Source organism: Budorcas taxicolor, chromosome 5 (genome assembly GCF_023091745.1).
Source record: "Budorcas taxicolor isolate Tak-1 chromosome 5, Takin1.1, whole genome shotgun sequence".
Taxonomy (NCBI): Eukaryota; Metazoa; Chordata; class Mammalia; order Artiodactyla; family Bovidae; genus Budorcas; species Budorcas taxicolor.
This window is the reverse complement of record NC_068914.1, coordinates 9020037-9047896: the sequence shown is the minus strand read 5'-3', so window position 1 is coordinate 9047896 and position 27860 is coordinate 9020037. Positions and strand designations below refer to the sequence as shown.

The 27860-nt window shown below is 40.0% G+C and overlaps 1 protein-coding gene and 1 non-coding gene across 2 annotated transcripts in view; both read left to right on the top strand.

The window, feature by feature from the left end:
- Positions 1-27860, top strand: part of NRG3 (neuregulin 3) — a 1234309-nt gene that overhangs the window by 59222 nt on the left and 1147227 nt on the right. The gene's annotated exons all lie outside the window — the stretch shown is intronic.
- TRNAG-CCC (transfer RNA glycine (anticodon CCC)) lies at positions 3870-3942 on the top strand. The gene has a single exon. It is a non-coding gene; the product is annotated as a tRNA-Gly (tRNA).

The window sequence follows — 27860 nt, the reverse complement described above, 5'->3', positions numbered from 1 at the left end:
AGACAGAGAATATTGAGCAGACTCTGCTTTTCCTCCTGTCTTTGGATGGGTTAACTGTGGTCTTCCCCTGAAGATCAAGGCTATTTTACAGGTTCCCTTGTAGGGTTATTCAGATTTCTTGTAAGCGTAAACTACATCGGTGAGCATAGTTGGCTGGAAGGAAACCCAGTAATGAACCAGTCCAAGTGGTTTGGTTAAGTTGGCCATCAACAGAGGCAGACAGAGAGTGCAGTTTTTCCATCATATAGTCTTGTTAGACTTCTGACTATAGTTCAAAAGTAATATGTTCGTCAAGGCCTTGGGCCCTTTTTGGATAATTGGCTCATTTACTTCTCTGTTGGTATCATTTAGATGGCAGAACTTCTGTTGGAGGAAGATGGCCAGAATTCATAACAATATGTTTATTGATTGGATTATCTATGTAATAGTTATAGTCTATAGTTCTTGTATGTATGTTGAGGGTGAGAGAGGAGGGATATATGTGACATTTGCATACTATATATTTGCAGGTGACAGAGAAAACCGGGGTCTAAAGGAGGAGAAAAAATCTGAACTGACTTTAGATTTCTAAGCTTTCGTCAAATCTACTGCTCTGTGCATTTGGTTCATAGCTACTGAAGTAGATACTTCTTTCGATCACTGTAAAATTTCTTCTCTACTGTCCTGCAGGCCCCAATGGGCTTCCCAAATAAATTGGAGGTAGTTAACTGTTAGCAGCAATTATATTGGCAACTATCAAAATGATTAGAGCTGTCCAAAGATCCAATAGACTTTCTTGAGAAATGTGCAGTATGAGCTGGATAACCACTTGGGAGGCATGATGTAGAGGGAATTCGGGCACAAGATATAAAGTAGCTTTGGTCTAACCTAGCTGACTTTGGTATGTATAAAATTGGATGTGTGAAAGCTGTTCAGGAAGATAATTCCAGTTGATTCTACACTGTTCAAAGGGAAGAGAATGAATTAAGCATTTCCATGTTTCTAGAACCTAACATAGCGCATGGTATTATGTGGGTACACATTAGATGTGTATGGAATTAGATCTGAATCTGAATAATTGATTACAATGTCATACTCCAAGGAAATTTGTAAAGGCTGACATACTGAGGTTTTGGTTGCAAATATGAACTGCAAATTGCAATTAATTATCCTGGTCCTCTTTAGGGAAGTACCTTCTCTTGTCAATCCAGATGAATGATGCAGAAACACCTTCTGGAATTGAATTAGCTGGGTAATTCTTGACTTTGCTCAAGACTTTAAACTGGTAGGAGCTTTAATGGATATTAATTAGTGTGAAAGCTTTTTATTCTTTGAGGGTCTTTTTCTTTTTACCCTGAAAGAGAAATCTATCTTGATTGACAGATGGATCCCTCTGTTTCATGTTTTATTGTTTTTGAAGAAAGGGGCTTTGATTTCCTGCCAGGGAGCTTTCATAAAAGGACCTTAGCATGCTGAGTCCTGATTAAACATCAGGGAAAGGTGATGATTTTTTTGTATAGCTCTTTCCTGAAAGGTGAGGAAGCCAAAATTACAATGACTCTAGGAAAGTTATCTGCTGAAGGACCACATTCAGCTACAGGAAAAATAAAAAATCAACCATTGCATAGACAGCAGTAATACTGGGATGCAAATGTCATTTGTCCCTATTTTATGAATACTTTAAAAAGGTCTGTACAGTAAAGGGTCATAATGATACTTTCGTGGAGAGAATATCACGTTAGTTTTATTTATTGCTGTAGAGTCTTGACCTATATTGAGAGCTTTTTATAAAGTTAAATAGATTTTTATTTAAGGATTCTGCTAATTTTAGCAAGTAAAAGAGATTTACTTCATTGACAAGTGTTTGTCTAAATTAAACTACTCACATTGTTTTGGATTTACAAAGGTTGTTTTTAAATCTTCTGTTGTGGCAGTCCTGTTAACTCAGTCTGTCTCCCCCAACCCCCTCCAAATCAATGATCAAATTCAATTTATAAATAAACAGAGCTGGATTGTCAGCAAGGTTGAGTATCGGAGAGAGTGGAGTTCTTGAGATAATAGTAGTCTCAGCTTTAATCTTCAGGTGTAGCCTGGCTGTGCCACTTGCTAGTCATGTGGCCTTGGGCAAGGTTTTAACTGCTCTGAATCTTAGTAAGCGTATGAAATGAAGTCGCTCAGTAGTGTCTGACTCTTTGGGACCCCATGGACTATAGCCTACTATGCTCCTCCGTCCATGGGATTTTCCAGGAAAGAGTACTGGAGTGGGTTGCCATTTCCTTCTCCAGAGGATCTTCCTGACCCAGGGATCGAACCCAAGTCTCCCGCACTGTAAGCAGACGCTTTACCCTCTGAGCCATCAGGGAAGTCCAGTAAGTGTATACATTGACATAAACATATTTACCTGGCAGAGGGATTGTGGGAACTTAATCAGATAAAATGCACAAAGCATCCAATGTGCCCTGGATTTTATAGCACTGCTTCTGGCAGCCACAATAGTATAATGTTAAGACTTCAAAATAAAACTAACCAAAGAGATTATAATTGATGGTTGATTTATTGTTATTACTCTTAGCCAGAGATAAAAATAAATTAGTAGAAAATTTGGGGGTCGTTTGCAATTCTTTTAATCACATGACCATATAACATTTATTTATTCTGGGTTTGGCCCAAAACACATTCCAAAGCTGATCAAGAGGTGCCTAGGAGCCAAATGCCAGTTTATCTTTTCCTTTCTCTTGCTTGTGCCCATGAACTGAATTCTTAAAATCCTAGCTCCTGTAATTTTTATTTTTCACATAAAGGAGAATATTCATAGTCTAAACCTACTAGAAGTTAAAGTTGGGTCAAATGTTCTCCTAAAAATGAATACGCTATTGCTAAGATGACTAATTCCAGCTCTTAAAAGTGAATATTAAGTATCTTGGGATCAGCTTAATATGCTACAAATGAGCTCTTTGATTCAGTATTAATTAATGTGAAATAAAATCATGTAAGTTGAGGGGACTTCCCTGGTGGTCCAGTGGTTAAGACCTTGCCTCCTAATGCAGGGGTTGCAGGTTAGCTCCCTGGTGGGGGAGCTAAGATCCCACATGCCTCACCTCCAGAAAACAAAAACATAAAAAAGCAGAAGCAGTACTGTAACAAATTTAATAAGGAATTTAAAAATAGCCCACATTAAAAAAATTATTTAAAAAATCATGTAAGTTTAGGAATATAACAGGAAATGACAACCTGACTATGTATGTTTAGTTTAGTGTTTCTATTTATTTAAATCAATTGATTTTATGTTTTCGAGCCCTTTTAGATTTACAGCATAACTCTGAAGGCATGGTAGCATCCTTTGGAGAGCTTTCCACACATCTTTGGTGCCAATCCTTGAATGCAGATATTCTGATTTAAAACTTTATCCTCCTATCCCACCCCCTCCACCCTACCTCCAACCCCTTCCCAGGCAGTTCTCTTAAGTTTCCAGATGCTTCCAATGCAAGGCCAGAGTTGAGACCAACAGCATTAGGGGCTTAAAAATCTCAATATTGATTTTAGTCAAGAGATATGAAACTATTTGAGCTAAATAGCTATATAAAAATACATTGTAAAGAATTTAGTACTGTATTTTAAAACATAAAAGCTCATGGTTTATCAGGCATTGTGTCTGTAGTTCTCAAATTATAAAAGCATAAAGCAAATTAAAGGAACAGTATAATTCCCCATTTTTCTTTTCCATTGAAAGCTTGAAAAGAAAAGTAAGCAGAGAACTGCTGAAGTGATTAATAAGTATCACACCTCTCCCCAAGGGGCCCAGAGACATGAGGCCGTATGTAACTGGTATTCTTTTTTTTTTTTTTTATGACAGTTAGGAGTTAATATTTAAAATTCACAAACCAGGGATTTCCCTGGTGGTCCAGTGGCTAAGATTTTGCACTCCCGATGCAGGGGGCCCAGGTTTGATCCCTGGTCAAGGAACTAGATCCCACACGCCGCAACTAAGAGTTCCCGTGCCACATCTGAAAGACCCTGCATGCCACAGCTGAGACCCGGCTCAGCCAAAGAAATAGCTAAGCAAATATTTAAATAAAATTCACATGCCATTTGGTCCAGAAACTTACATTTAAAAATGTACCCAGCAGGAATAGATTTTCATTGCAGCATTACATGTAGCAGCAAAAACATAACTATCCTAAATGTCCACAAAGGGAGGGATGACTGAATAAGCATCAGATGCAATCACAGTGTAGACCTCGGTATTTAAAATGTTTTCATATGTGTATCTTTAGGTATTGGGATGAATTACGTCAATTAGCAACAGAAACAGAACAATTTTTAACATGTGATACTATTTTTATAAATATAAACTCATTTTCACCTGCTGTAAACAATTTGAAAATCTTCTTTCTTTATGTGTGTTTTCATAAAAAAATTAATCAAGTTTTTGGCAGTGCGGATCTTCATTGCTACACAGGCTTCTCACTGTGGTCACTTTTCTTTTTACGGAGCGCGGGCTCTCGGGAGTGTGGGTTTCGGTGGTTGCGGCATGCGGGCTCAGTAGTTGCAGTTGCCTCTTTCTAGAGCATGGACTCAGTAATTGTGGTGCGTGGGTTTAGTTGCTCCACCTCAGGTGGAATCTTCCTGGATCACAGATCGAACCCGTGACTCCTGCGTTGGCGAGTGGGTTCTTTACCACCGAGCCACCAGGGAATTCCTGTCATTCTTCATATTTTGGAAAAAGACCTGAGAAGATATTCACTAAATGGTTAGCAATGAATAAATCTGGAGAATGGGTTTGGGAAATAAGAGAGTACTTTTTATTTAACCAACAGTTTTTTTTTTTTTTTTTAATATTTAGAATCAACTGTTACTATATTTAAAACTTGAGAGAAAATGAGACAAGCTCCCCTAACCCTTAGGATTTCCATTACATTTTAAAAAATGACATTTCTACAAAGCAGAGTGCACTATATTATAACACTTTTGGAAAAATTTAGCCAATCATGGGTAACATCCTAAAAAATATTTAGCTTTGTGTACAGATACTCTGTACTCCCCATCTGCTCAGCTCCTCAATGTTTCTAAAATTCCAGCAGTACTGATCTGAAAAAAAGTTGGATTCCTCTCAAATGGACCTTGACTATGTGCCTAGGAATTAAACATCATAATTTTTTGAGAAACATCTGTAGATGTTGTAGTAGGGACTTCCCTGGAAGTCCAGTGGTTAAGAATCCATGCTTTCACTGCAAGATGGCATGGGTTTGATCCCTGGTCAGGGAACTAAGATGCAGTCTGGTGCAGCCAAAAAAAAAAAAAAAGAAAGAAAAAAAAGTTACAGTATATCCAGTTGTAGAATAGTGAGAAGATTTGTATCTACAACCAGGTGATTGGATTAAATTCCATTTCCAAATGCTCAAAGGCCGTGTTATGTCGTGTCTCAGTAGAGCCCAAGCTTCTCCCTTCTACGGGATAATGAAGCCATTCACTTGATCCTTTATCATGCTTTTCTTTCCCAAGCTTAGGAAGAAATTAGCCATAGTATATTTCCATAGCGACCCAATTCCCATGAATAAAGCCAAGTTGAGGAGCTCAGTGGAGCTCCAGGATCCAGAGGCATTTTCACTGTCATTGTACTCTATCCAGTGGTTTAGAACCCCATGCACTGTAGAGTCACCTAAGTTGATTTCCCTAAGAGAATGGCTGGACTGAGCTGGCCAGACATTTACTAATTTGTAGAAGTCCTCCAGGTGATTCTGATTTGTGGTCAGGACCATGAGTTATGTGTTTAACTGGGTCCCTTTCAGGAATACTGTAGAAATTTTAGTTAAATACTGAATTTGTCCAAGAAGCTCTGCTAATAACCAGATCAAGTTTTTAAGTTTCTTCACGTTAGCCCAAGTGCAGATGAAAGTCTTCCCCATTTTACCTCAGAGTCTGCATGCTCCTGCCCACCCACTGCCAGTCCCATGACTCTGGGCCTGCTGTTGTCTTGGAGCTTTGTAGAGTGGTTCCACGTGGGGTGGTCCAGCTGAAACGAACTCATGTGTGACACAGATCTGGAGAAGGCAATGGCAACCCACTCCAGTACTCTTGCCTGGGAAATCCCATGGACTGAGGAGCCTGGTAGGCTACAGTCCATGGGGTTGCGAAGAGTCGGACACAACTGAGCGACTTCACTTTCACTTTTCACTTTCATGCATTGGAGAGGGAAATGGCAACCCACTCCAGTATTCTTGCCTGGAGAATCCCAGGGACGGGAGCCTAGTGGGCTGCTGTCTATGGGGTCGCATAGAGTCGGACATGATTGACGTGACTTAGCAGCACCAGTAGCGGTGACACAGATTGTCATCATTGCCTTCTGTGCAAACAGAACTCATGAGTGCTGTATGGAGGGTCACTGATGGTGTGGAGATCAGGGAATGTATTCAGTTTCAACCCCAACTGATATGCTTCTGTTCAATTCTGACACTAACCATCTGGAGTTCTTACAGACCCTGCAAGTTAAAGGACATGGTCCTCCATAGGACTACTCTCACTCCAGACCAAATGGCTATACAGCTGGGGGCTCCCGTGACCCTATTCGAGCTTGATAATTTACTAGAATCACTCAAAGAACTCAGGAAAGTCCTATACTTATGATTACACTTTTATTATAAAAGATAGAACTTGGGAGCAGCGCAGTGAGGAGACATGTAGAGAAAGGTTTATGAGGGTCATTTAAACACAGAGCTTCCATCACCTCTCTTTGGAGGATCAGAGCTCAGCACTGTCCTGAACATCAGTGGTTCATTCACCAATCAGTAAGCACCAGCGAGCTTTGGTGTCCCAGTTTTTTAAATTGGGGTTTCATTACATGGGTATGATTGATTGCACATAGACCTCAAGGTCGAACACAATCTCCAACCTCCCTCATCTCTTCTTTCCTTGAAGGTCAGGCTGTTTTAAAATCCCAGCTCTCTAGTCACAAGTTTGGCTTTTTGTTGAGCAGCCCATCCTGAGTCATCTCATCACATTAGTATAAACTCAGGTGTAATCCAAGGGGCTCTAAATAATAAAGATATTTACTTTACTTGGAAAATTCCAAAGATACTATTCTCCTTCCCAGGAAGCAGAGACAAAGACCAGTCAAAGTCTTTATTATACAACAGTAGCTCTTTTTGAAGTCCCTGAATTGGTAAAGTATGCTCCTGGCAGTCCTCCTTTGGTCCACTTATCTTTGCTCTTGTTTCCTATCTCTTCTTGGAAAGGGGTCTGAGAATTAGTGTTCCGTTTTTCAGGCTCTCATCTCTGCATTTCCCGTCTTGGGATACATCCATGACCCCACCCTCTCTTGCATTTCTACCCCTACATCCTTTTCATTCTGAAAACTCTGAAAATGTAAATAAAATGAAACAGCAACAAAAAGTCCACCTACTATTTTTTTTTTTTCCCCTAAGAACTTAATTGCCCATTAACCCTAGAAGAGGAGATGGAGTTTCAGGAGATACCAGTTTCTAGAGGGACTGTACTTCTAGAGGTTCAGAGAGTAAAGTTTTTGCATTTCATTCTTCAAGAAAGATAATAAAAAGGAAACCTTTACAACCTCTAATAGTCCTAATAGTTCAGAAAAGTGCTTGTAAACTACTGCCTGACATAGGTGGTAAAAGGTTCTTGAGATTCTTTCAAAATTAGTTCTGAATTTACTTTCAAAGATGAAGTTATTTGGCATAGTAAATTATATTGAATTAGCTCTAACGTGACATTTACTCATGTGTCATCCCTTTGAAATGTATTCCAAAGATTATACGATCCTCCTGTTGTGTTTCAGTTGTCTTTAGGCAAAAACAATGCAAAGAAGCATTAATTATTTCTCAGTACAGATCACATTGCTGTAGTTCCATTTACTTTTTAATGTTGTATTAAAAGTAGGGGTGTTCAATTGCTTTCAGTAATAGTCTACAAGGTCTTTTGGGTCTTTTGTTGTGACTCTGGACGTAATGAAAGAGAATTAAATCACTAAGAAGGCAACCCCGTGGACTGTAGCCCACCAGGCTCCTCTGTCCATGGGATTCTCCAGGCAAGAATACTGGAGTGGGTTGCCATTTCCTTCTCCAGGGGAAGCTTCCCAACCCAGGGATCAAACCCGGGTCTCCCGCATTGCAGGCAGACGCTTTAACCTCTGAGCTACCAGGGAAGCCCAGGATGGAAACTAGCACAAAGAAATGTTTGCTTTATGACCATGACAAGCTTCATACTAGAACTTCTCAGATCCATGATTTTTAAAAAAAGGGTTATCTATTTATTTTGTTTTTGGCTGTGGTGGGTCTTTGGTGCCGCACTCGCGCTTTTCTCTAGGTGCGGTGAGCGGGGGCTACTCTCCTTTGCGGTATGCAGGGTTCTCGTTGTGGTGACTTCTCTTGTGGAGCACAGGCTCTAGGCATGCAGGCTTCGGTAGTTGAAGCAAGTGGGCTCAGTAGTTGCAGCTCACCAGCTCTAGATTGCTGGCTCAGGAGTTATGATGCACAGGCTTAGTGGCTTCTTGGCATGTGTGATCTTCCTGGACCAGGGGTCAAACCAGTGTCTCTGGCATTGCAAGGCAAATTCTTAACCACTGGACCACCAGGGAAGCCCCAATCCATAATTTCTTTTTATTTTTTTTCTGCAGAACAGCATTTATTTATTTTTTATTATTATTTTTAATATAAATTTATTTAATTGGAGGTTAATTACTTTACAATATTGTATTGGTTTTGCCATACATCAACATGAATTCTTAAATCACATTTAATCCAACCTCACAGCAGCTTTTCAAGATAGATACACTCCAATTTTATAGATTAGAAAACTGAATTTAAGGAGATATTCACTTCACTAGTTGAAGTGATTAAGTGATACACACAGGATTCAGTAATTTTGATAATTCAGTTTTTTTCCACAATGCCATATGGGTAATTGTTTCCAAAGTATTCCATTCAACATACACTTAACACTCAATTTTCAGTTTGTAATTTTGCAAAGTACTGCTTTCATTACAGGATCAGGCTATATTCCTAGCAGGTTATTAAAGATAAGCTAACTATTAGGTTCATTCATTCAGTGCATTTTTACTGAGTAGCTTCTATGTGCCAAACCACTGATAGAAACGAGGTTGGCATACTCATTATTTTGTCCATTCAACAAACAGTGAATCATTTAGTTCTATAATATTGCATGGTGAAGTGAAAGTGAAAAACGCTCAGTCATTTCGTACTCTTTATAACCCCATGGACCCCACCAGGCTCCTCTGTCCATTGGAATTCTCCAGGCAAGAATTCTGAAGTGGGCTGTCATTTCCTTCTCCAGGAGATCTTCCCAATCCAGGAATTGAACCCGGGTCTCCTGCGTTGCTAGGGTACCCACTCCAGTATTCTTGGGCTTCACTGGTGCCTCAACTGGTAAAGAATCCGCCTGCAATGTGGTTCGATCCCTGGGTTGGGAAGATCCTCTGGAGATGGGAACGGCTACCCACTGCAGTAATCTGGACTGAAGAATTCCATGGACTGTACAGTCCATGGGGTCACAAAGAGTGGGACATGACTGAGCAACTTTCACTTTCACTCCTGCATTGCAGGCAGACTCTTTACCATCCGAGTCATGAGGGAAGCCCAGTGTTTCATGGTGAAGATGGTTAAACGTCATGACAAATTAATTTGACTTTCTGAAATCCTTTAAATCATGAAATAAAAAGACTGATTTATTCTGTCATTAGGTCTTAGAGATAAAACCAATATTTGGAATCTTTCATTTGAATTGATGTTATTTAACTGATTTTATTTAATTTTTAATTTCATGAGCTTTCAAGTTTGTATCTTGAGCAGTCATTGCCAGGCAGATCCCAAATTCAGAAGTTGCAGTGCATTTGACAGCACTTACAACAACTAATAACCAGGTTCACTGACAGTGATCTAGTTTCAGCAGGTACTGTAATTGTAGATTATACTCTTCATGGTTTCTTCATTGTGTGAATAGTAAGTATATGAAATCTTGAGTCAACATTTCCTTTTCTGTTGCATAAACAGTGCTGAAAGCTTAATGATCAGCTGGAGAAGAGGCGTAATGAATAGTTGCAGCATTGTTCATTACGCACCGTGGTGGTTCTTTCTTTGCCATCATTTCATCTATGCTTGAGTCTTGCATTTCCTTCTAGTCTGTCATTCTTGAACATCGGACACTCCCCCTGAAGTAATTGCTGTGACACACGTAGAGCTTCTATCATACGACAATGGAAATGTCTCTTCTCCTTGAGCTCACTTTATTTGGAGAGACTATTCTTTTGAGGATGGTAAATCTGCAGAAAGTGACTCATCCAGTCAAGTTATAATAGATTTTTTTAAAGTTTATGTGGTCTTTTGGATAATAAAACACTGTGCTGCTTTTCTGTAAATTAAGAGTAAAATGTTAAGGGAATTGGAATTGAGATTTGTAGCTTTTTGCCCAGTTAATTTTAGGTCACTAATACTTATTTGTATTTTTGTTTCCACCTTTATATCCTTTCTGTTATAAATATTGAAAAAACATGCTCTTTCTCTATTTTTTGAATTAAATTGCTAATTTACTGAAATGGTAACATACTCAGCTATTGGGTCTTGTCTTTAGTAGCCTGTTAATAGATTTTGACAATGTGTTATTCATGTCTCCCCAGGCCAAGCCTCAATTGGGTGCTAACTCAGTAAGAGGTCTTACTAAAAAAATGGAGTCCAGAAGAATGATGAAATGAATAGAAATACCTTTTATTTCACCCAGAGTATTTAAACCATGGCTGTTTATTATATTATGCTCTCTTTTAAAGCCTTGGGCTTTCATAAAGGAAAAGATTCCCAGAGACTACTCTTGCAAAGTGTTCTTTGGTGTAAAGCATAGAGGAAACACATTTCTAAATGAATGAGGAGTTAGCTTCTTTATGTTATTCTTCAGAAAGCATGGATTTCTTTGGAACAGAGTATAATTATCTGTAAATATGAGTTAGGCAGGGTACTTCCATGTCATTTTGGGGGAAAAATAACTCAATGGAGTTCTATTTGTTATATGAACAATTGATGATGAATAGTTCCCTAAGCAACATTAGAAGCCCCTAGATGATAACTTTTTAATTTGCAAAGCATATTTGTTGTAATAGGTTGACAAATGAGTTAGCAAAAGATAGGTTTTATTAGCTGAGAACCTTTAGAATTAGGCTATATTTAGGTGGATTTAACTGCCATACTTTGTTACAATGGCTAAAGTAACTTATTTGTCATCTGTGATCTATTTCAGGGGAAAAAAAAACAAACGAAAAATCTGTGGGTGAAATCATCCCCTCGTCATCTTTGTTTTTCTTTTTGATACATTCTTGATAGTAGGATTAACTGTTTAAAAGGGTTGGCATTATTTTGGATATCTTGCTTATTCAATAAATAGATTTTTATAGAAACTAGAATTTTAAATGAAAGTAACCTTTTAAAATCAGAGGTATAATCATAAACATCCATGAACTTTTGATGTCATGAAAATAAGTGAAACCATATGTCACACTGCTAAAAGTCACCAAATCCCAAATTTTTGTCTAAAAAGATACATATTTTCAGTCCTCAGTCTCCACAAACTCATTTTGTTTCCTAGCTGCATTTATTGTGTAGTAATTCATTTTACCCCCAATGGTTAACCGTTCTTCGCAATAAGTTCTTTATAACTCCAGCCTATGACAGAGTTCATGCTGTTTTCATCGTGTCTTCGGCCAGGGAAGCACAGCATGGGATTCTTTAAATGTATTGAAATGGTTTGTAGATTCTTTTTCTGCAATTGCGGGTGCCTGATTGCCAAGATACATTGAGAAATAAAGGGAAAATGAATGGAAAGAAAAAGGAAAACAGGGAGGAGTGAAGTAGGGAAAAAGAAAAAGGGAAAGAAGGAATATAAAAAAGGAGACATAAGGGGAGACAGAGAGGAACAGAAATTAAGGAGATATGACAGTGAAACTAAAGGATCAGAAGGTTTGTCAGTGTATTTACGCTCATGACAGACGGCATGTTTCCATTTACCTTTGAATCCTTTCCCTTTAAAGCCAAATTTTCAACTGAGGAAGTTTAAAAATTCTTTTTTATTTGAAATACGTGGTAACTCTAGGAATAGGTGTTTTTGAGTTAAAATAATATTGTATTCAAAGGATTTGTAGTGTTCAGTTGCAGTCTAAAATAAAGGTAGCTTTATTTTTACCTTTTGTTTATTGTCTTCATCATGGTCTCCTTTTGGATTTGCAAAATAGCAGACACAGTTTTTTCATTTCACATTCACTGAATCATAAACAATCCCTTCCCTCCCTCAACTTCCTGTATGCACATAGTTTTCTCCATTATAGGCAGAGAGATTTAAAAAACAACAACAACAATAACAATGAAAAACCAAAAAATCAGAACATGTTATTTCTTTCTCAAGCCCTCTAGTGACTTATTATCCTACTTGGGGTAAAGTCTAAACTCTGTACCCGCTCTGCAAGCCCTTCTTTCACGTGTCTTCTAACGACAGTCTTGAACTCTTGTCTATGAAAAGCCATGCTCGCTTATTACTCAGACATACGGGATATTTTCTGCTCCTGATGTCCACTTGTCCCTTTGTCATGGACCAGTCTTCCCTCAGACCTCCTCTCACTTCATTCATATCCCTGCTGTAGTACACCTTCTTTGAGGAGCTTTTCTGATCAAGCTATCTGAAATAAATTCCCTTTTTCTTCCCGTGCAGTCACTCTTAAACTTCTCAGTTTACCTGGCCTTTTTTTTTTTTTCATAATACTTTTCAAAGCTGAACACACACACACACACACACACACACACACACGTGTGTGTGTATGTGTGATATATGCACACATATGTACATTTACATAGCTACGCACACACACGTGTGTGTGTGTGTACCCATTTCCTCCATTAAAATGTCAGCTCTCTGAAGACAGGAATTGGTCCTGTCTTACTGCTATTTGCATAGTAGTGGGCTGTTTCAGTTATGGTACCATTCTTTGTTAACAGAATAAGTGACTAGACATTGATGGGAAAAGATTAATTATAATTATATAATTACAATTAATTATAATATCTTGTGTTAAGTGCTATGAAAAATAAATGGAGGGAATCTAGGGAAAAGTGAATTATTCTCCCTGAGCCTGAAAAAAGTTTGAAATTGGAGCTGACATTTTCATACATGTCAAAAGATTGGCTTGGCACTGGCTGAGAAGAAAAGGAGAGAAGATAATTCTACTTAGAACATCATGGGTAACATCTCTGAGTTGGGAAAGAGTATGGAGAATTCATGAAAGAGTGAACTCTCTTTCACTCCATTGGAGTTGGACATTCCAACACAATGGTTGCATGAGAATAAACAGAATGAGGTGGGTCTGGAGAGGAATGAGAGTTACATTTTGAAGGGGTTCGTAAAGATTACGAGGCATAGTAACTTTGTGTATGATGGATATACTCAGACAATTCTGTGAAAGATGGATTGGAGGGAGGCAGAAATGAGTTAGAAAATCCAGAGACAGAGTTTATTCTGTAGTCCATATAGGTGGAAGCAGGGAATCAGAGTTGACTGATGTTAGCTATGATCTTTTCATATATAGCTTTTATTATGTTGAGATAATTTCCTTCTATTTCTAGTTTGCTGAGGTTTTATCATGAAAGGGTGTTAACAAAATAAGTTTTCTTTCTCTCTTAATTGAGATGGTCATGCGGTTTATGTCCTTCATTCTGTAAATGTGGCGTATTAACCCTGACTGATTTTCGTGTATTGAACCATTCTTGCATTTCAGGAAAAAAAGCACTTGGTCATGATGTAAATCCTTTTGATGTATTGTTGAAATCAGTTTGCTAGTAACTCTTGATCATTTATTAGTGATATTGATCTGTAGTTTTCTTCAGTACTGTCTTTGTCTGGATTTATTTTCACTCAGACAAAGACTTAACCCTTTCATTTGAATTTGGAAGTGTCTTCTTTTCATTTTTTGAAAGAGTTTGAGAAAGTTTGGTATTTTTTTAAATTTTGTAACAGTTTTTCAATTTTTGCTTATCTTTTCAAAAATCTAGCTCTTAGTTTTATTGATGTTTTCCTGTTCTATATTTCATTAATTTCTGGTCTAATCTGTATTAATTCTTTCCTCAGCTTATTTTGGGTCTAGTTATTTTTTTTCCCCTAGTTTCTTGAGATATACAGTTAGGTTGTTGATTTGGTATCTTTCTTCTGTTTTAATGTGGTCGTTGACTGCTATCAGCTTCCCTCATAGTAATGCTGTTGTTGCATCCCATTTTAATTTTCGTTTGTCTCAAGATAGGTTCTAATTTCCCTTGTGATTTCCTTTTTGACTCATTGGGAGTTCAAGAGGATATTGTTTAGATTCCATATATTTGTGAATTTTTCAGTTTTCTTTTTGCTATTGATTTCTAGTTTTATTCCACTGTGGATAGAAGAGATACTTGGTATTTCAATATTAAATATTTTAAAACTTACCATGTGATTTATCCTGGAGAAGATTCCGTGTCCATTTGAGAAGACTGTGTATTCTTCTGTTGTTGAATGGAGTGTTCTGTATATTCTTTTATCGGGTTGTTCACATCGTCAGATTTCCTATTAGTATGTTTGATTACTTTTAGGTTTTCTTTAAAAGAAAATTCCAAGAAGCTGCTTGCAGTTCACTGGCCAGTTTTCACTGGCTCTCCTTGGTCGTGACGAGCTTCAAAGAAGCTTGAAAGTAGTTCAATTCTGGTTGTCTATATGCATACATGAAAGTAAAGATTGTATTACTATGATAAAATTGGTCAGTTGATATTCAGGGACATATACCAGACTATCTAAAATATTAGATCAGAATCTATTATAATATTTTTAAGGTGCTGAATCTATGTTTTATTATATCTTAATTCTGATGAGGCTTCCTATTTCATTAATGAAAGAAGCTCTGAAGCCCTCCCCTGAGTGTCTGTGATATATGAGCTTTTACCTTCTCATTTATGAAGTTACAATAGATATATAATTCTTACCTTATTATGTATTCTCTAAGAAGCACAGTAAAAATGAAATGGAGCTTTAAAAGTTTAAAATGATCCTGCAGGGACTCCAAGATGAAAAAGATATACAATGCCAAATTATTTCCACCCATGTTGTTACATACCCTATTAACAGCGTGCACAAGAGACAATTCTATTTCTGGATTTTACTACCCCATTGCATAATTTTTACTTGTGACTACCAGGGAATATGAAATAAGAAGATCGTCTATTGGGAGGCATTATACATCTATGTCATTGAGTCTTGCCACTGAAAATTGTGCTTATTAATCATTTCTCCATCAGTAAAAATTGATAACAGGTAAAATGAAAATAAATTTTAGTGAGATCATTTTGTTGTTTGGTGCCTGTTTTAAATTTGCATTTATGATTTGGGGAGGGGATAATGATTCAAGGCAATTTATATTACTATCTATATGTTCATATATTAATTTTAGAAAAAATACTATGAACAAAAACTATACATATATAAAGTGGGAAAAATCATATCACTGGAAGACTATAATAAAAATTAAAGTCTTTCTTATACTGGCTATGGAATCCTTTTAAAATTATCATTTTTTTACATCAATTTTTTTAAATTGGTATGATTTAAAGAAGAGAAGAAAAATGAGCTTTAGAGAAGTTATAACAGTGAGGGATAGACCTGTTTTTCCTTTTTTCCTTTCAAGATGTTCAGTTATTTTCGCAATATATTTGTAGTTCTGGAGCATTCTGGAGAAACTTCTCCAGGATTAACATAGGATTGTTCTTGGAGCTTGGACAGAGAAGTAAATTAACTTTCTGGGGGCCAGGTTCCAGGATATCCAACCTCCTGCCACCACAGACTTTGCGCATGGTACTTTTATATATTGGATCCTACATTACCTTTTCCCTGAAGAAAAAAAAGAAAAGAAAAGTGGTTTTGAGGCCAAAGGAACTGCTGCATTAAATCTTGTTGCATATAACTTTCCTCCAACAGAAGATCACATTTCAGAAGTCGTTTCATCAAAGTTTACTCTCTTTCATCCCTCCCCTCTCTGCCACTTCTTTGCAGACCCAAAATTTCATGATTTATTCCTGTACTTTAAAATATATGCTTAGTGGTGGAAGATTTATCTTTGTACAAATGAATAATTCATAGAATAGAATTCCTCTGAGATTAGTTTACAAAGTGAAGACTTTGACCCCAGGATTGAAATTTCTAGGGCTTCAAAGATGTTTGTACTGTTTCCTTTAGGCATCAGAAATGTGGTTGGGTTTCACTGTTTCATTCTGAACACAATCTTGGGAAAAAGAAGTGGAATGCACGAACCAGCAGAAAGGGCACATTATATACTTCAGATCCTACCTCTTTTCCAGAAAGATGTGTAGTCCTCAGCTTTTGCTATGAGTAGAACTCATTACACTGATTCTCTCCTTAAATTTCTTTTTTCCCTCCTGGGAAGGATATGTTTAACTCAGCCAGTTACTGGGGAATATATGTGATATATTGATTCATTTTTTAAAAATCTGTGTTTATGACGTTCTCAGTATGGGTTGTATCTCATTTTATTTTGTTCTTCTTCGTAAGTTGTAAATAAATGTAAATTGCATCCAAAGTAATATACCCCCTCTATAATTAGAGAAGAGGTGTTGCCAGTCCATGACTAGTGACATTTGCCTTGAAAATTTTATTTTCCTTACAAACCTTAGGATATATCCTAATCTAAGTAGATGTTTAAGTTGTGAAGACAAAGATTCATCGTTTCCAAATTCCCTGCTGAGTTCCTACCAAGCCCCACTCGGTAGGGCCTTAGCTGCTCCTGCCTATTGCTCTAGTTTTAATTCTTAGCTTATGTTTTTATTAATTCCATTGGAGCACCTTATACATACAGCAGGTGAACCCTTTACCAGCACCTAAAAACCTGGAAGCCAGCAACAGTTGTTTCCAGACAGCTAATGCATGGTGAACTCATTATGATATAATCATCAAATATAAATAATACACATGCTTTTGTGATTAGTCTTTTGAGGATGGATTAATAATTAAAGACTCTACAAACATTAAGATAGATCCATCAGTTTTTTACAATATTAAAAGTAGGTTATTCTAAGTAAGAATGGCTTTCTGTCAGTTTTTGTTTTCTCCCTGAATGTGTGTGCTAAGTCACTTTAATCATGTCAGAATCTTTGAAACCCTGCAGACTGTAGCACACCAGGCTCCTCTGTCTGTGAGATTCTCCAGGCAGGGATATTGGAGTGGGTTGCCATTTCCTTCTCCAGGGGATTTTCCTGACCCAGGGATTGAACTCGTGTCTCTTATGTCTCCTGCATTGGCAGGCATGGGAAGCCTAAAGCCGCCTGGGAAGCCCTATCTCCCTGTAACACTCCCCACCCCACCTTTTTTCCCTATGTATATTGCACTTATCATGTGGATGTACTTTTTATTTCCTACCTTCTATGTCACTAATTATAGAATTAGTTGCATTAAAAATTTGACTGGTGTATGCCATCCTTAAAAAAAAAACCAAAACTCTGGCTTCTCGTTTATCCGTGCATCTGGAAAGCATCTCTTGAGAGTCTTTTCCAATTTCCCACTCAAATGCCCACTAAAAAAGACTCCGGAGGAGAGGAACCATTACCACTGCCATCTCATTTCCCTCTCATACCAACAGGCAACCCATTGCCTGGATCTGAAAATGGTGGATATAAAGTCAGTCTAGGTTGAGAATAAAACAAGTGATATGAACCAGAAGGTTTTGATATGGACCAGCAGACTATTCTGAAAAAGGAAGGAAAATATTTCAAACCCCTCTTGTTGTTTACTGCCTGGTTCAAAGGCCAACAGCTTCAGCAACTAGAAAGCAGAACGTCTTTATAAGTTGCTTTTACTGTGGCTTAACATGGTATTCTGTCACTGATGATTTTTTTCCCTTATATTCACTCATTGATTGCACTTCCCTGATAAGACTGGGGTGCCCTGAAGAGGAATGGAAACCAGTGGTGACTTTATTCACTGTAGCCAGTGTAGTCTCTGCAGAACAGGGCTGCTGCTGCTGCTGCTGCTGCTGCTGCTGCTAAGTTGCTTCAGTCGTGTCCAACTCTGTGTGACCCCATAGACGGCAGCCCACCAGGCTCTGCCGTCCCTGGGATTCTCCAGGCAAGAGCACTGGAGTGTCATTGCCTTCTGCGCAGAACAGGGCTAGCATAGTAGAAAGAACCTGGGTGTAAGAGTGGGTGTGCTGAGACTGTTACACTCCTGTTCAGAAGGACCACAGTGGGTACGTGTTTGTGTTCACCAGGCACAGTTTGTGGTATCCACATATTTTTAACTAACTGTAGGTCTGAGAGGGGCTTCCCTAGTGGCTCAGATAGTAAAGCGTCTGTCTGCAATGCAGGAGACCCGGGTTCAATCCCTGGGTTGGGAGGACCCCCTGGAGAAGGAAATGGCAGCCCACTCCAGTATTCTTGCCTGGAAAATCCCATGGATCGTGGAGCCTGGTAGGCTACCGTCCATGGGATCCCAAAGAGTTGGACATGACTGAGTGACTTAAGGGGATTTAACAATCACTCAAGTGGAAGTAAGCAGAGATAAGGAAATCCATATGCCATGCCTAAAGGCAAGCGCCAGCCAATACAGCATAGAATCTGTAGTACACAAAAGCTGTAGCGTACAGCTTCCCGAGTGCTGGCAACCTGCATACTGAGAGCAAGAGTGTCCTTCTGATGCACCAGGGATAAACGAAAATAAAACTTGAAAAAGTAATTACACGGAACTTCCCTAGTAGCACAGTGGATAAGAATCTGCCAGCCAGTGCAGGAGACATGGGTTCGATCCTTGGCCTGGGAAAGTTTCACCCTTGGAGCAACTGAACCTGTGCTTCGCAACTACTGAACCCTGCACACTCTAGCGTCGGTGAACCACAACTAATGAGCCCCTGTGCTGCACCTCCTGAAGCCCGTGCTCCCGAGAGCAGCACGTGGCAGCTGCTGAGGCTGTGTGCTGCGACTATGCAGCCCGCGTGCCTAGAGGCTGTGCTGTGCAACAAGAGAAGCAAGGCAATGAGAAGCCAGTGCATCGCACTCGTGAGTAGCTCCCGCTTTCCACAACTAGAGAAAGCCCCCAGATAAATAAATAAATATGGCAGTGTATACATGTCCCCAAATTTTTTGTATCTAAAAAAAGTAATTATATAGCTATAAGAGAATTTAAAAATCATGTAATAATATCCAAAGTCTCAAGAAATATACTACTATATCCCTTTTCAGAAAGCATAAAAGAAAACTTAACTTGACTTCCTGAAAAAAATGATGAATAAAAGTCAAGTGCCCGAAACTGAAGTGTCATTATAAATGTAGTGAAGTGAAAGTGGCCAGTCATGTCTGACTGTGACCTCATGGACTGCAGTCCATGGAATTCTCCAGGCCAGAATACTGACGTGGGTAACCTTTCCCTTCTTCAGGGGATCTATCCAACCCAGGGATTGAACCCAGGTTTCCTGCGTTGCAGGTGATTCTTTACCAGCTGAGCCACAAGGGAAGCCCAAGGATACTAGAGTGGATAGCCTGTCCCTTCTCCAGGGGATCTTCCCAAGCCAGGAGTTGAGCTGGGGTCTCTTGCATTGCAGGTGGATTCTTTACCAACTGAGCAATCAGGGAAGCCCTAAAAATGTAAGGAAAATATTCTTTGAAGGCTATTGAATTTAAAGATAATGACTGGAAATGTGGTTAGAAGACTGAATGATTCATAAAGGTTAATGAGGGTCCAGGAAAGGGAATGCAAGGTAAGGTTTCAGTATCCCTTATCTTTGATGGCAGGAATTGAAAGACTCAGTTTTATGCTGGGCTTGCATAGGACTGAAAAAGAAAGGTAACAGTGAATCACAGGGAGTCAATTTGAATAATGTGATGAATGAAACTTCTACACACCTTGAGCTGTAAATCACAAATGGAAATTACCCATTCTATTAAAGTACTCAGGGCACATTTTTTAAAAAACGTTTCAGGTTTATTTACTATAAACACTGTGATATGTACTAAAGGCAAACCCCTTGGGATGGCTTGATCTGGACCTCTGGGCCTGACTTCCCCTGCCACTCTAAGCCCCACCCACCACTTCCCAGCACCAGCTCTGGCTCCATCCAGATTCCTTAGATTTTGACCTCAAGTCAAAAGGGATGATCCCTTGTCTTCCTCCCTCAGGCCACCTAGACTTGTGGCCTTTTTAAGCCCATCCTCTTCAGAGAGCCCATTTGTGGCTCACCCACTTCTCAGTCATCTTTCTCTGCCCGATTCAACCTCCTAATCATTGCCTGAATATCTCATTTGACACAGTTGGATTCGGCTTTATATTGTTTCATTTTTATTGTTTTGTTTTGTCTCCATAAATTGATTATAATTTCCAGAAGACGTAGATGGCATCATCTCTACCCTTCTTTTTAAAAGTTTTTAATTAAAAAAATCTGCAAGCTCTTGCTCAATATTAATCACTTGGTTTGCTGAATGAACAAGAATAAAGATAGTAAGACCCTTTAGCAATGCTGAGTTACATTTTATCTTCATCTCCATGTTCTAATCTGTGATTTTTTTTCCCCATAAGTGTATTCTGGGAATTGAGCCATTGGTGTTTTATAGAACACATAATATTTTTGCTCAGAAAACAAGGCTAATCTTGTACTTAAAAATACTCATATAAGTGCAGTTAAAAAAAGGCAGACTTTTACATGGTCGGAGGAGCCTGGTAGGCTGCAGTCCATGGGGTCGCTAAAAGTCGGACACGACCGAGTGACTTCACTTTTGCTTTTCACTTCCCCATGCATTGGAGAAGGAAATGGCAACCCACTCCAGTGCTCTTGCCTGGAGAATCCCAGGGACAGGGGAGCCTGGTGGGCTGCCGTCTATGGGGTCGCACAGAGTCGGACACAACTGAAGTGAGAGCATATAAACAAAATAACCTAACGCTTAATTTTTTTTTTTTCAAAATGACTGAATATATCCTACTGGGGCTTCTCAGGTGACACTAGTGGTAAAGAACTCACCTGCCAATGCAGGAGATGTTAGAGATACAGATTTGATCCCTGGGTCTGGAAGGTCCCCTGGAGGAGGGCATGGCAACCTACTCCAGTGTTCTTGCCTGGAGAAACCCAGGGATGGGGGAGCCTGGTGGGCTACCGTCTATGGCGTCGCACAGAGTTGGACACGACTGAAGCAACTTAGCAGCAGCAGTAGGGGATGGTGTTATGGGTTGACTTGCTACCCGCCTGACATCAGATTTATCAGATGAAGTTCTTACCTTTAGTGCTGCAGAATGTGTCCTTATTTCGAAATATGTGCACGTGTGTGTTGTGTGTTTGCCCACACACATGTATGTGCTAAGTCACTTCAGTTCTGTGTGACTGTTTCCAACCCTGTTGGTAGCCTTGATGGTAGCCCACCAAGCTTCTCTGTCCGTGGGTCTCTACAGGCAAGAATACTGGCATGGGTTGCCATGCCCTTCTCCAGGAGGTCTTCCTGTTCTAGGGCTTGAACCATTGTCTCCTGCAGCTCATGCACTGCAGACAGATTCTTTAGTGCTGAGCCATCAGGGAAGCCCAGAATTGGATATAAGGCCATTGCACATGTAATCAGTTAACTTCAGGTGTGGTCTTATTGGAGTAGTGAAGTGAAAGTGAGTGAAGTCGCTCAACCATGTCCAACTCTTTGCGACCCCATAGACTGTAGCCTACCAGGCTCCTCCATCCATGGGATTTTCCAGGCAAGAGTACTGGAGTGGGGTGCCATTGCCTTCTCCAGAGGATCTTCCCGACCCAGGGATTGAACCCCGATCTCCCGCATTGTAGGCAAACGCTTTACCGTCTGACCCATGTGGAGAGGACCTCTAATCCGGTATGAGTGGTGTCTTTATGAAGAGGAAATTAGATACAGACACAAACACAGAGAGAATGGTATGTGAGGAAGTCAGAGATCAGGTTAATGTATGTACAAGACAAATAACGTCAAAGATGGCCAACAAACCAGCAGAAATCAGGAGGGAGCATAGACGAATTCTCCCTCACAACCTTTGGAAGGAACCAACCGTGTCCACGCCTCCCTCTCAGGCTTCCTGCCTCCAGAACTGTGAGAATGAACTTATGTTGTCAAAGCTCCCCAGTCTGTGATGCTTTGTTACTATAACCCTGGCACATTAATATAGCTGGTATTTTTTTTTTTTTAATTGAGTAAGAGATAGGGAAAAAACCCTTTTTTGTCTGTATGTTTATATTAAAGTCTAGCTGACCCTTGAAGAACATGAGGGATAGAGACGCCGACCTTCCCAGTGGAAAATCCACCTGTGATTTTACAGTCTGCCTTGCGTACCCATGATTCTGAATCCACAGATTCAACTCGTCACAGATTGTATAGTAGTGTAGTGTTCTCCATTAAAAAAAAAATCCATGTGTAAGTGGACCTGTGTAGTTCAAGCCTATGTTTGTAAGGATCAACTCTAGTTTTTCTTTCCTTGTAACTTAAATCACCAAGTGAAACCCAGGTTGAAAAGATGCTGTGTCTGCACCTAATCACCCTGGAGCTTGTGAGACCTGGTATACCAGATACTCGGACTTGGGACAAAGGGATGTTCCATACATTGGGAGGTCAGCTTTTGGTTTTCTGTAATGTGGTTATAAGAATGAAATGTGTGTGGGTTTTGTGTTTGTGTGTATGTGTTTTAACAAAGAATGGCATATACATCTGAAACCATGGGATTATGCTCATGAAAATATTTTGTGACTAGATGAGTTTTCCATCAGCTGTGTGAATGTACTAGTTACCATGGCGCTCTCATGCTCAGGACTGACCTCTATGATCTTGGAGTTATGCTTGGAAAAGACTTTTCCAGTTCAACAGGCTGAAAATGAAACTCAGGCCCTTGCTTAGGAATGGACTTTGGACCCTCTTGGTGTTGTCTTCCTCCTCCAAATTAATTTTTTATTTTGCTGGTTTCCTAGGGTTGCCATAAAATAGTAGCACAATCTGGGTGGCTTAGAACAATGGAAATTTATTGTCTCATAGATCTGGAGGCTAGAAATCCAAGACCAAAGTATCAGCAAGATATCTGAAATGTGTTGGAGAGGAATCCTTCCTTGATTCTTCTAGTTTGTAGTAGTCTCAGACATTCCTTGTTTTGTGACAGCGTAGTGGTTTTGGCCGTTTGAGGATTTTGTCGGTCAGTTTAGAGATTATCTCATTCACAGTACAATGAGGGAATCTTGTTTGCCACTCAGCCATTTCTGCAGAAGCACCCTGTGTTTTTCTGGACTGAGATATTTGCTGCCTGTTTCAGCAGGCTGTACTGTGGGGACACTGGAGGTGGAAAGAAAGGCTTGAGTGTGAATCCTGACAGTATTCATTAGGCAAGCAGCTTCACTTTACCAACCTCTGTTTTCTCAAAGTGCAAGGCTGGGGACATCTAAAAGACCCTCCTTACTTCTAACACCCCTTGCAAATTTGGGGATCTGACACCAATTGCCAATTTAAGGATTCAGAGACCACCCTTAGGTTCAATGATGTGCTGGAAGGACTCCTAGAACTCACTTAAAGCTGTTCTACTCACAGTTATGGTTTAGTACAGGGAAAGAATGGGGTTTCCCTGGGGGCTCAGATGGTAAATAATCTGCATGCAGTGCTGGAGACCTGGGTTGGGAAGAGCCCCTGAAGAAGGGAATGGCTACCTACTCCAGTATTCTTGCCTGGAAATTTCATGGACAGAGGACTCACGAGGTCGCAGAGAGTCGGACGTGACGGAGAGACTTTCACTTTCATGTGTTAGTCGCTCAGCTGTGTCTGACTCTTTGTGACCTCATGGACTGTGACCCACCAGGCTCCTCTGTCCATGGGATTTCCCCATCAAGAACCCTGGAGTGAGAGGCCATTTGCTTTTCCAGGGGATCTTCCTGACCCAGGGATCAAGCCCAGGTTTCGTGAATTGCAGGTGGATCCTTTACTGTCTGAACCACCAGGGAAGCCCTTCACAGAGAAAGAAAGAATAGAGATTAAAATCAGCCATATGGGCGGGAGGTGGGAGGGGGATTCAGGACTGGGAACTTATGTACACCCGTGGCTGATTCATGTCAATGTATGGCAAAACCAATACAGTATTGTAAAGCAAAATAAAGTAAAAATTAAAAAAAATAATGAATACATGCTGACTTTCTATACTGTTTAAAAAAAGAAAGAAAAAGAAGAAATAAAATAAGATAAAATCAGCCAAGGGAAGAGGTGCAGAGTCCAGGAATGTTCCGTCATGGAGCTTCCAGGTGTCCTCTCCTCTGGAGGGTGGGCGCGCTACTTTCTTTCCTGGCAATGATGTGTGACACGTGCACAGAGTGTCACCCACCAGGGGTGTTCACTGGAGCCTTGGTGTCCAGAGTTTTTATGCGGACTCCCATCTTGTGGAGATGGCTGACTTTGGCTGTGTCTGCTCACAGGAAGCTGAGTTGAAACCATGTGACCCTCACTCTTAAGTCAGGATGTCACCATGGTCCCCAGCAATACAAAGACACCCCAGTCAGGCTTGCCATTCCAAGTGTTTAGAAATTACCTCTGGAGAGCTGAGGGCTAAAGCCAGACCTCATTTTGAGCAAGGTTAAATTCTCTACTACATACGCTAGAAAAAGGGGAAAATTACCCATAGAGGCCCTTTTAGTCTTTATGATCTACAATGGTGTAAATTGGAAGCCCTGCCTGAGGGCATGGGCACGGTTGCCTTGTTCCTGGACTATCGGTCCTGCTCTTAAGTGCCCTCTTTCCAGCCTCCACTGGGGTTTTTATTATGGTCGGATTGCCGTGGTGGAATGATGATGCTGTGTGTGTGATGTGTCCCGGGGTTTAGGACTGGCTCAGAAGGGAAGTTATATCTGGCTAATGAGCACCTGTTAATTATTGTATGACATAATTTTATGCATTTACTGTTTAAGATTTAGCGAGGGGCAGTATGTGAAAAATACGTGTTAAGAGGATGTTAGAATCCTTACATTCAGGCCCAGAGAAATGGGTACTTATTAAATGCCAGTTACCTGTGTCCCTGGGGTACCAGCAGGAGGAATTAATATTCTGTTTCATTTGTGGAGATATTTAGAAACATTAAGGCCTTTGGTCCTCATGTGAAAAAAATCTCCATGAGAATTGAAAGCATCACAGCAGAAAATCTTAATACCACATTTCCTGTGAGCTCAGCAATTAATTGCACCCAATTTGGTCAGAAGATTTTTCTGATTCAAATCAAACTCAAGCAAATCCAGGCAAGGCAACCTTGAAGGCGATATCACTACTCCTCTAATTTCCCAGGGGACTCAGAAATTAAGCAGAAGCCCTGTCCCAGGCTCAGCTGTTTGGACAGACATGGTTTGAAAAGAGATTCTCTTATGCCAAATTCTCTTAGAAGCTTCTGGGAACCGTTCAAATGATTAATATTCCAAACAGTCTTGTCTGGTTGGGTCCTACCCTTTTACTCAGTGAGATTGGACTCTTCTAGTTTTATCCTCCTGTGTTTGTCAAGACTACATTCATATCTACCCTTCTGAGTGTAGGTTGTAAAAGCTGGTCTCCATTATACATTGGATTAAGGGGCTAAACTTGCATGCTAAGTCACTTCAGTCATGTCTGACTCTGCGACCCTATGGACTGTAGCCCACCAGGCACCTCTGTCCATGGAATTTTCCAGGCAAGAACACTGGAGGGGATTGCCATGCCCTCCTCCAGGGGATCTTTTCCACCCAGGGATTGAACCCATGTCTCTTATGTCTCCTGCACTGGCAGGGGGGTTCTTTACCACTAGCGCCACCTGGGAGCTGCCATCACGTTGGAAAACCTACTTACTGTGTGCCAGGTACCCTGCAAGGCACGCTTCTTTACGGGTGAGAAAAGTCAGGCTCAGAGAGGCCAAGAAAATCACTGAAGGGCAAACAAGGTTAAGTGGAAGTGAAAGTGTTAGTTGCTCAGTTGTGTCCAACTCTCTGTACACCCCATGGACTCTGCCAGGCTCCTCTGTCCTTAGGATTCTCCAGGCAAGACACTGGAGTGGGTTGCTACTCCTTTCTCAAGGGGATCTTCCTGACCCAGGGATGAAGGCAAGTCTCCTGAACCGCAGGCAGATTCTTTCGCTCTCTCAGCCACCAGGGAAGCCATAAGTGGAAGAGCAAGGATTTATTTGTACCAAGGCCTGTGTTCTTGCTTCTGCTTCAAGTGTTAAAAATTCACTTCATCCAAATGATGCCCCTGCTGATACACAAACTGGTCAGAGTGCATCAAACCAGGGAAAGCGTTTTCTGCTGGAAAGTAACTGCCGCCTTTCTCTTGATGGTGTGTATTTATGGATATTTATGGATATCGTCAGTTGCTCAGCATTTCTGTTTTATCTGAAAAGTATTTTGTTTATTCACTGGCATGTTCCTTGTGAATAAAATGACAAGAGGCCATTATTGAATCTGCTTCTTTGCTGTCTTCATAGAAAGGATAATTCAGATAAAAAATCAGTATTCATCTCTTGCTAACATTCTCTGGTTCATATGTGCTTTTATTCGAACATATATTATTAGTGAATTTAACTGTAAACTAATAACTGTTGTGTTTGAATTTTTAAATATCACATTCTTGCCCTTGAGGAAAAAAATTGAATTAAAAAATGCTTAGTTTGTGTTTATGTGCTTGCTTCTACTAATTAGGATGTGCCTCTAAACAATTAGATATCTCAGACTGATCATTGGAAGGTTTTAGAAGGTCAGAGTATCAGCTGATCTATGATTGATTCATAGTCAGCCAGTATGTGGCTGTTGAACTTTTCCTGTAAGTCGCTATTTTTCATCTTTATAAGTAGGGGAGTTGTGCCACCATTCAAATTAGCATTGATTAGGAAGGGCCAGGGGAATTTCCTTCTCCTTTTTCAGAATGATTTTCTCAGGCAGAACAGAGAAACTTCAATGGTTCAGCAGCTGTTGTCTGTCCTCTTTTCTCCCTGTAAAATAGTTCCCGGTTTGCAGTCATCTTCCTTCCACCAGACCTGAACCATAAAAATAGACACAAACTAGATGTGTGTCAGAAATGAAATACCTCCTGCTTATTGAGAGTTTAAAAACAATCTTCATAATTAGCGTTTCATATCCTGGAAACTCCTCCTGTTGTGCTTGTACACACACAGGGACTTTTCACCCCCAGTGCATCCTGTACCTGGAGAAATCAACTGCTCTTGTGATAAGTATTGATACATTGGAATTATTTGATTATTTACTTTTTATAAAAAAAATTGGAGTATAGTTGCTTTACAATGTTGTGTCGGTTTCTGCTGTTATAGCAAGTGAATTATTTTGTTCAGTGGTTAACTGCTCATTGAGGAGCCCCACCCTGTTGAGGGTATGTTGTTGTTGTTCAGTCCCTAGGTCATGTCCGACTCTTTGCAACCCCATGGACTAGAGCATCCCAGACTTCCCTGTCCTTTGCTATTTCCCGGAGTTGGCATCATTCATGTCCATTGAGTCACTGATGCTGTGTAAGTGTCTCACCCTCTGTTGTCCCCTTCTCCTCTTGCCTTCAATCTTTCCTAGCATCGGGGTCTTTTCCAATGAGTTAGCTCTTTGCATCAGGTGACAAAAGTATTGGAGCTTGAGTATCAGTACTTACAGTGAATATTCAGGGTTGATTTCCTTTTGCAGTGGCTGGTTTGATTTCCCTGCAATCCAAGGGACTCTCAAGAGTCTTCTCCAGCACCACAGTTCAAAAACATCAGTTCTTTGTCACTCAGCCTTCTTTATGGTCCACCTCTCACAGCTGTACATGACTACTGGAAAAACCATAGCTTTGTTTATATGGACCTCTGTTGGCAAAATGGTGTCTTTGCTTTTTAATTCCCTGTCTAGGTTT